We start from the raw sequence: 10,362 nt of genomic DNA, 5'->3' as shown, positions 1-10,362 counted from the left end.
GATATTCCTCTCAGGATTTGATGGAGACAAAAACACAGAGCTCTCAGACTCTAAATGAATGTCAGTGTTGCTCTGTATTTGGATGTGGAGGCAACTGTATGCTGACAAGTTTACCGTATTCACTAAGGTGATATGTCAGTGTTTAGAACTTGTTTATGCTGCTCTTAAATGGCCAAAAATCTGATTTGAATTTCAGTGGTTTCAAACAAACAAACAAACAAACAAACAAACAAACAAACAAACAAACAAACAAACAAACAAACAAACAAAAACCTGAAAAGAAAGCTTTCTTTAGACACTCTTAGAACAAAGAGAGGTGTTTTGTTAGAGTATTGGTTAAATTGGTTTGACCTGAAAAGGAAGAAAAAATGTCTTTATGGAAATATCAGAAATGCTCCCCTTCGTCTCAGCTGACTCGAGGTGCATATTGGTGTCTGTCTTTGATTGACAGCAACTGGCAGGCAGCCAGAGTGTCAGTGTTACATGTAGGGAACAAGAAAAAAAAGTAAACAAACTTGTGCTCTAGCCCTACATGTCAAGGGCAGACAGAGTGCTATATTTCAGTGGTACTGAAAAGTAAAGGCCGCACCAGCATCTACTGTAGAAGGACTGAAGTGACATTTGCAGGTACATTTACATGTTGGTTGATGTGCTGCGGCTGAGCAGCAAATTAGCTCTCTAGCCTGCTAACCAATGTTAGCGGTGCACTTTTCCCCAGTGAATGTTTGTTTGGTTGCTCATTCAACAAGCTACGGTGTAGGACAAGACGTGTGTCCATGTTTGTAAGTTAGATAGGAAGAAGACTTTAGCAGGAAAGCAAATGTGGGTTATTGTTCAGAATCTATGGATGAACCAAATGTCTGGACTTCACCACACTTGCAGACTTGCGGACTTGCACGTTCACACGAAGTCTGTGATTGCTGAGAGCTGTCCAATCCCACAATTTATCCAATCCACAAGGGGCCTCAAGTAGACTTCCTGCAGACTTCCAGAGAGTTCCAGTTTCATCAGACTTCACTGATTTAATTACCTACAACTCACTGCAATAGGGCAGTAGTAACATTGCAGTTTTTCCAATTGCTGACAAAAAAACCCAAAAAACAGAACAAACTCATTATGTAAAACTGTATTAAAATGTTACTTGAATCATGTAGGCCAGAAATAATATTCAACCACATCATGATACAAGAATATGTAGAAATATAGGCTATAGAGGTAATCAAAATGCATTTTGTTATTGTAGTCTACCCTATAAAAGCTGTAGTGTAATGCCAAATATATAGGCTAAGAAAAATGGCTGAAAAACAACAAAAGAAAGTCTTCCAATGTAAGTAATACCCAATTTATTTAGCCTTAGTCTGGTCCTTATTCACCTACATTTCTGTATTTGAATATGTGTCGTCCATATGTTGAATAGAAATGTATGAATATCATTTTGTTCACTCACAAAAAAGCCTATAAATGGGATTCATATCTTGTTATCTGCAAGGACAGATGAGCAGACACTAAAATTCATCAACCTGTGCAAGGAATATGACCACCTTTTCGCAGGTATGAGGCATTCTTCAGCTGAGGGCTTTATGTGAGTATGGTAATAATGGATTATGCTAAAATGACTTAGTGGCACATGTTTCATTATGCATATCACATGAAAATTAAAGAGCAATTTCTGTAGAATTACATCTTGTTTTATTTTGGAAGACAGTGGCTTCTTCCCAGAAAAATTCTCAATGAAATTAAGCTAAATGGTCTTGTGTCAAGTGAGCAAGCCAAAAAAGAGATACAGAGTAAAACAACAGATATCCTGTTCAATGAATGCTAGGTCACTCAGGCCCTTTCACACTTAAAGTTCAATTGGGGTGATTGCTGAATGTCACTGGTGTTTAAAAGGTGTTTCATTAGTAGTCTCTCAAAGGGGTTGCTCATAATTTGTTCTCACCTTCATTTTTTCAATGCTTTGTTTTAACAGGATCTTGTTCTTCCAAAAACTGGCATGGGAATAGAGGTTGGAGAAGCAATAGCTGTCAGCTGGAAATTCTTTCCTGAAATGCACAGAGCCATGGGAAACAAACAAAGCATATAAACCTCATAGGCAGTGTGAGGGGATATACCTCACACTGTGAGGAAAGTCCTTCTGATCAAGGACACTGCAGTCCAGACCCCTCCACAGCTTAACACTCCACCAGAGCTCCACCAGAACCACTGGTATCACCATCTGCCGCCACATCATCCAACCATGCCTCATCCAGCCAAGTGTCCCTTAAAAATAGAAGACAGAGTGAAACACTGGATTTTCTTAGGGAATACACAGACCAACAAATGCAATGGCAAAGGGAGCTGGAGGACCGGGAAGAGAGGAGAGAACAGAAAAGACAAGAGCAACTAGACAAATGAATCTCCTTATTTGGCAAAATTCTTGAAAAAAATAATTGACTCAGTTTTGTGTTTTCGTAAGCCATGTAGTTTAGTTCGTTTTCAATACAGAGTTGTCCTTGGATCTTAATTTTGATCACCATTGTTTATCACCATTGTTGCTTCACTTCACAAAAAAGGACAACCTCAATTATCTTGCTGAAACATGAACAATATAAACATAAACAATTAAAAATACCATGGCATGAAAACAAAGCTTGTTCCTTTTGATTTACCTCACATTACACAATGAAAGGGGTAAAACAAAGAAATAAAATTCACAGAAAAAACTGATCACACAGTTTACAAGGCTGCATAATTGTGGTCTCTCAGCATGATTGGCAGCTGAACTGGTGCTGAAACTTGAGCAGGCAGTCTTTCGCTGATGTGCACACCGCTTATTTCTCTGAAGTCCAGATGCTCTTGTGGTTCTGGAGGACCAGGGTCTTCTGACAGAATGTCCTCCTTGATGATATCTCCTACCATGACACATATATTGTGCAGGAAGGCACAAGCAAGGACAACCTAAGAGCAAAAACCTGTTTCCACCTCCAGAGCTTTAAACAAGGTTGTCCTCCACCTTGCCTTCATCTCTCCAAAGGCCTGCTCATTCACAGAACGAGCCAGAGAATGGTGTCTGTTGAACCGTTCTTGTTTTCTATCCCTTAGTGGCTGCCTGAAAGGGGTTATGATTGTAATGGGATTTTCAAGGCATGGATAGCCTCCATCACCTAACAGAAAATAGCCAGGTGGAGGATAAATGGCATCAACATAAATGTGTGTTTTAGAATGCACGTGTTATGTACTGAACTGGGATCAGACAAAAATGTCCAAAAACACTCCTGATGCGCTGCATATTGCTTGCATTTGAAATGAGTAATATTGTTTGTAGTTGAAATAATCCATGTAGTTGGATTTTGGTGGCTTGATTCTAATGTGGCACCCATCTATGGCTCCCACAGCTTCACTAAAGGCATCATTTTGTGCCAGTCTTGAAAAACCCTGACTAACTTCAGCAATGGTATTGAGTTTTGGGAAAAAGATAACCTTGTGTTTGTTTTGTCTGTTGCAATTCTGTGAATGATAACATGTGAAGTGGATTTTTGAACAGCAAATACTTGAACTATGACCTAATATGATACTCCATACTCCAAACCAGTACAGTAAAATCAGAAGCTGTAAGTGGTATCTCCAGCCATGATCTCAGTGCCGGTGGAGAGTGGTGAGTAACATGTTGAAGGCTGCTCTGGAGATTCAGGAAGTTGGTTCCCTTTCAACACTGGTGTGTTTGTGTTCAGGTCAGTGTAAGGGGCCTTGTCCGCAACAAGAGAGAAGTAATACCAAAATGACTAGATGATATGAAGTTTTAAAATAGCTGTAATACTACTACTTCTAATAATAATAATAATCAACATCATCACCATCTGTAAGACCTCAACAACTGTTACACAACACAAAAGTAATCATAGTAAATTTTCACAACCACCTCCAAACTCACCTGTCTTCCTTGGAGAGCAACCGCCTGAATGATTGAGTCTGATAAAAACAACCCTCATCCTCTGGTATTATGTAAGGAATACAACGATTACATAGGCAGTGAAGTGCTGCAGTGATCACCGTGTACATAGTTGTCACTCAAACGTTTCCACAGTAATGAGTGAAACAGACTTGAGGCCTGTCTATCAGTGGCTTTTATAGCCTTGCAGTTTCACACCTTCACAGACTTGATGTGATGACGGTGAAAACGTCACAGTACGTACAACTGAAGTCAGCAAGGGTGCAGTCTGTAAATCCGGAGGGTGGACATTTGTATTCAGCCTGTGACTCTTCTGTTGTGTAGCAGGATGCTATCAGGCTCAGTGCGACTGTCTGTTCTGCCTATGATACAACACTGACATTACCACTTTATACAAATATTTATGCCAAGCCGTATGAAAACAAGTTATCCATTTACATAGACAGAGAATAAATTGTATTCCACTGAACTGATATAAAAATAGGGATAACATCAAGAAATCAAAAAAATATACACTTCTTTCTTTTTGTTTCAGATTTTTTTCTCAAAGGAGAACACAGAACAAGTGATGGAGCAGATATGTTCTGTACCAAGTTTGGACACACTCTCCCATTCACTTTAATGAGAAAGTGTGTCCAAACTTTTGACTGGTACTGTATGCTGGAGCACAAAAAACACAATTCAATTTAATTTGGACTTTAGACTCAAAACTCACCTAATCTGCTTCAGGACTTTATGGGTGTGGTTTTAATCAGATTTGATTGACAGTGGTCTGGCAACATAAACAAACAGCTCCACAACTGTTGTCACATTTTGATTCAAGTAATAAACACTAATTATTAACTACTCATGCATGTCACATTTGTTTTTTTTTTTTTTTTTCCATCTGCTCACTTCAAATCAGTAAGACAAGCACAAACAGACATGGACATATCTCATGTGAAATAACCAAAACTGTTCCAACTCAGGCACCAAATTGTGTATCCATGTAGGACACCATCACTGATAGTAAGAAGCTGATTGAGAAAATATGTTTTCAGGGACTTTTAAAGCAAAACAAAATAAATTGGGCATTGCAAATTGGGCCTATAACTTTTCGACCATTTTGAACTTCTCTGCCATCTTGAATCTGAAGAAGTTCTGTAATGGGATTCAGACAGAGAAACTCGGATGAAAGCTCATTGGTAATTCCTGTAGGATTGGTAAAACCAATCCATCCTGTACAGACTGGGTTTCTCCTTAAAATATGTTTTTATTCATTTTTGCCAGAGGGAGGATAGTTCCATTTAGTAATGTTACAAAAAATAGACTTGCAGTTGTTACATTTTTCCTCACTATGTGTTCCACAAGTGATTTAAAGTAATTCATTTACAAGTGTTACATAGAGTCGACATAATTAGATATGAGTGTTCTCTTTATATTATGGACACTGTAAAAGAGAAACAAACCCAAGGAGGAGTTACAGACTTTGACTTGATATTCCATAGAGTGATACATTGATCTGTTTGCTAATATATTCGACTTCAGTGGGGGGTAGCGAGCCAGGTGATATCTCAGTCTCTTTCAAGCACTTGAAATTCCAAATTACATTTCTCACTTCCTCCTGTGAAGAGGTGTTAAAGGTAGAGAGAAGACCGAGGTGTCTGTTATGCCTGGAGTGAAGATGTGTGTGCAGCATTTATGGAAATTAGAGTTATTAATAAAACTTCTCAAAGATAATTAAGGATGATTCTGTGTTGGGTGATGGTTTGTATATAAAATACAGTGCTGATATTGTGAAGTGATGATAAGAAGGAGGAAGGGCCTTTGACTGGTCTTTTCAAATCATGGCAGTGCACCATATATATGCAGATCAGGTGTAATCACAACTCCTACAGGAAGTGATTCTGAGTCTGAAAAATGTGAAACCACTTAGTAAGTGGATTAGAGGGCTGGAGGGTCAGTTCTCAATTTTGTAGTTGTTTCAAAACATTAATTAAACATCACTGCTCATGAGAACAAAAGAGTGTAATACCACACAGTCTGTTGGTGAAGGGCAAGATGAGGTACTTAAAAAGTGAAGCACAACTTATTAGTGATGGGGAAAAAGCATAACAGGAACGCTCTTGCTGCTGCAGGGAGCAGACTTCATTTACTGGGGTCTTAGTCTGACCTTCTGCCAAGAAACTCATGTTTTGTAAGCAACACAAATATTTTTTCTGGTTCTTTCAGAATTCAGGTAGAAGTATAGGGTACATTATCTGTATTGTACGCAATATTTTAACTGTCAAACATACACAGACATCCACCAGAAAATAAACCCAGCATTTGGATATGTTTGTAATTTATTTGGATGCTTTTGGGTTAGAGGTTTAATACAGGTTATATTAACGTCCTACTTATTTTCATGAACACTTACCATTTAGAGTCAGCTGAAGATATTTTAGGATTGCGCATGTAAACACACCAAACTTTTCAATTCAAAATTCACATTTCCATATTCAGGGATAAGTAGTAAACACAGATTGTTTATATCGATTTATTTATTCCTAACAAGTTTCATATGTGCAAATAAAAAGCAATTCTGTACAGTATTTATGACAGCAGTCTCGTCTTAACATAACACAGGCGTGCTTATCTGTCTGTGTACTTGCATGTGTGCAGGTGGGGTTAAAGGTACACAGAATGTCAACTCTAATCATAATAATTTATCTGTTGCGGCAAAACAGACAATTTCAGCACCTTAATGTTTAATTCATTACCTAAACTGTTGATGGGAGATATGATAGACGTGTCTGCACTTGACAGTGTTATCAAAACTTCGAAAACTTATCTTGTGTGCGATGCTTGTAATAAGCTCAGCGAGAAGGAGAGAGAGACTTGAGAGAAGCTGCATCATTATTCCACAAGTTGAGTGGCTGAGGAGATGTGCATCGTGAAGTGGAGCTCTGTTGGATGAGATTTTATGATAAAAGGACAAAGGGGAAGTTTTGTAAAGACTGCCTAACATTTGTACTTTTTAGGATTGGGAAAATTTCTCTGTGAATCTGCTAAATCTTCTGAAACAAAAAGGTATCAAAGTTTCCAAATCGTTATCACTCAATATGAACGTCAGATACAGGCACAGAGCAAAGTGTCGTCTCTGCAAAATTACACAAAAGCGTGTGCATGTCTGTGTGTGAATGTGCATGAGCGTGCAAAGCAGAAAAAAAAAACCTAATCCAACACTTCGCCTGGTATGGGTGTAAGAACTGATTTACCTCTGTGGTAAGTGGCATATATTAACATTTCCTGTATATGAGGTGCCACTTATGAACAATGATTGCTCGCTACATGTAGTTTGAGACTAGAAATGAAGTGCTGTGACTAATTTCTTAGCAAAAAATCATATTAGCATTAACGCAAAGACATGAGATTAGCATCTATCTTCTCATCTCTCTCAGAAGAGAAAGAGAATAAGCAGAAATATTGTGATTTTTGCTAAAATCACAACACCATTTCATGCTTCCCTAAAAACAATGGCAGATTTTAAGATTCATTTTTCCTCATCATGCTGCAGTGTTTACTGCCAGTGTTTCTACCATTCATACAGTAAAATCAACTTTGGATTAGTTGCTTTGAGAATGATATTCTTTAATCATTGCCCCCATTATTGATTATACAACTAAAATAAACTTGACTTTGACTTTAGATGTATTACAGTAACTTCCTGATCCATAAAAATGTGAACAAATTAATATAAAATGTTCGTTGTCTCTCCAAATGCTCCCCGCTGTCTGAGAAACTTCTTGTAATTCATTCCAGTATCTTGACAAATTGCTTCAAAAAAATCCAATAAAAGGGTTGATGTGGTGTTCCATGCTGGTTTCTATAATTGAGGCCTGCATAAAAGCAAACATATTATTTCTTTGGGATTAACTATGCAAATTTGACAAGCGCTTATACTTGTAACTTTGGAATAAATCAAAAGTGAAATGAAAAGACCAATTGCATATTCAGCGATGCCAAGAAAGTTAAAAGCAAAGGTATGACATAGGGAGGTGGGGGGGTGTGGGGTGGGCTAAATTGTAATAGCTACGTTTGTCCTCGCTTTCAAATCAGAGTTGCTGTAAAAGATGCGGTGAATGCCAGCGCAGCATTTGATACAACATTTTAATCAACACAGCTTGAAAAGGCTTCGTCTTAACAGAATAAAACCTATATCTTATTCAGGCAAACCCCCTCTAGCTTCACTGCCTATCTTTGTCTGCCGTAGAGAACAGCCGGATAAGTTCTGTCTGTGACACAAGATGTCTGGCAGGAAAATTTAATTACTTTTCCTTATTAGATGTACAATTTTATTCAGCAACATTTTGTAAAGAGTAGCCCTTTTGGAAAAGCTTCTTTCTCCCCAAAGCTGTCTCTCTCTCTCTGTCTTGCTCTGTCTCTTTCTTTTCTCTCTTATCACACATAGGTCTCTTGCACACAGGACTGTGAATCTTCTGAAATCTGCCAGTGTTTTCCTCTTTTTCCTCTTCTCCTTCCGTCCTAGCCCCGGGCACAAGCTCTGTCATGGATTTAAAGTCACATCTTTCTCCTGGTGTTTTAATTGTTAAGCCTTGTGGTTCTCATTCCCGTCCACATCCATTAATAGGCTCTCGCTCATTTTATAGCCAACTCTCTTTCTCAGTTCTCTGGTTCATGTCGATGCCGGTGACAACTCCTCAATACTAACCTAAAAACACATCGGTCATCTTAGACATGAGTCCAAAACTTTGTGGAGTTGAACACCATGGATGGAGGAGGGGGGGTTGAATCAGCGTGCCACTTCCAAACTTTTTCACTTCCTCTCTACTTCTTTTCTCCACCACCTCGAAACCTTCTGTCTCATCCACAGGTCGCTTTGGTACACCTGTCCACGCGCCGTGGTAAGTGGCTGAGACCCGCTCTTCCTGCCATGCTGATCTTCAGTGCTGACCTTCAGGCTGACAGGAAGGATGACAGGACGGAGATGTTTGGGGCTGACCCCTGACCGGTGCGTGGCTCAGGAACCGCAGGGCACTCACTGCCACCAGAGCCAATTAACGTCCAGGCATGCGGCTGCACACCACAGACCACAACCTTCCACAGGGTGAGCTGCTGCCCCTAATCTCTTAATACCACAGCTGTACCTGCAAGGTGACCGAGTACCACCACAACACGAAATGCACTTAATGTACACTCACTATAGGGAAGGTGAGAGCTTGTTCTGCAGTCACAGTGAGTGCTGCGAAGGCACTTACCAGTATGTGAATATGGAGAAAGATGAGATTGTGGTGGTGGTGATTAATCCACTTACTGTACAAACAGTATGCAGCACTTGGAAGGACGCCACCATATTTGCAAACCTAAACTCTCACTCAGTTTTGAAATGACGGAGATGTCTGGGGTTGAAATGATCTTAAGTTACAAGAGAAAGTGCTGGAAAACTTTTCAGAACAATAAATCTGCAAGAGTACTTGGCACTGTCAGGTTCTCTCGACATTGACATTTTGATGCAAGTGGCTCTGTCACAGAATAAATCTGACTCATAAAACCAGAATGGCTCATATATTTACAGGCTTTTGTCACAGATCACTGGCCATCGACGGCAAACACAATAAAATGAATCTGTCAGAATCTTTCTCATTTCCCTCTAAATCATTCTGTTTTTCATGCATCTGCCTGAATGATAACTGCAGCAGATGTGTCAGTATGAGGTAGCTTCTCCACTCCAGTGGTCTGCTATAGAGGAAAATGGATAACCATTATCAAGAGAAAATTCAGGTAGTAACTATGCAAACACACCATATGCATCCCATCTTGATTTGAGTGTTCACTTGGAGGATACACTGAAAGGTCTATTTGTATTTTGTATTTTCACACACTCTCATTGGAGATACAAACCACCTAAAGGAGTAATATTTGCTTTGTAAACTTATTACAGAGACAGAAACAGAAACAGATGGAGGTTGAAGGCTTTTTGCACTCAGAAGAATAAACTGAAATCGATACACAATTCAAGTTCAGCCCCTAAGACGACTTGAAAAGCAATTTCTATTTCTGATATCACAAAAGGAAAATATCCAATGTCCTATATGATGCATATGTCTTTATTTTGGTACTTTCAGATTGTCCTTGTAAAATCAAGTGAAAACATGTCAAATCACCAACGGCACTGTGCAGGAGAATAGGATTTCCCAGGATGTCTTTTGTGAAACAGCTTTTACATACAACATTATGCATTTAATCCAGTATAGGGAGGTGGATTTTAGTAATGTTAGCATCACTGACCTAAAAGCACAGTTTTGTACTTTTCTGATTTGCTGTGTTTTATGATGGTAATTATCAGTCAATATTAAATATTCAGTCTGAATCTCCTGGTGGCTTATTATGCTCTCTCTCTGTGATTTATTCTGAGAACATATTTGTTTACAAATTCTCAGGATACCAAACAC

At 38.9% G+C, this 10,362-nt stretch overlaps 1 long non-coding RNA gene across 1 annotated transcript; it reads left to right on the top strand.

Annotated features, from left to right (window-relative positions):
* Nucleotides 1–1,480: 1,480 nt before the first annotated feature.
* On the top strand, nt 1,481–2,610 carry LOC122982771. Its single transcript, XR_006403530.1, has 2 exons — nt 1,481–1,551; nt 1,970–2,610. It is a non-coding gene; the product is annotated as an uncharacterized LOC122982771 (long non-coding RNA).
* The last annotated feature ends 7,752 nt before the right edge of the window (nt 2,611–10,362 follow it).

Source organism: Thunnus albacares, chromosome 5, assembly GCF_914725855.1.
Source record: "Thunnus albacares chromosome 5, fThuAlb1.1, whole genome shotgun sequence".
Classification (NCBI taxonomy): Eukaryota; Metazoa; Chordata; class Actinopteri; order Scombriformes; family Scombridae; genus Thunnus; species Thunnus albacares.
The sequence above is the reverse complement of the archived record's forward strand: the minus strand, read 5'-3'. Positions and strand labels throughout refer to the sequence as shown.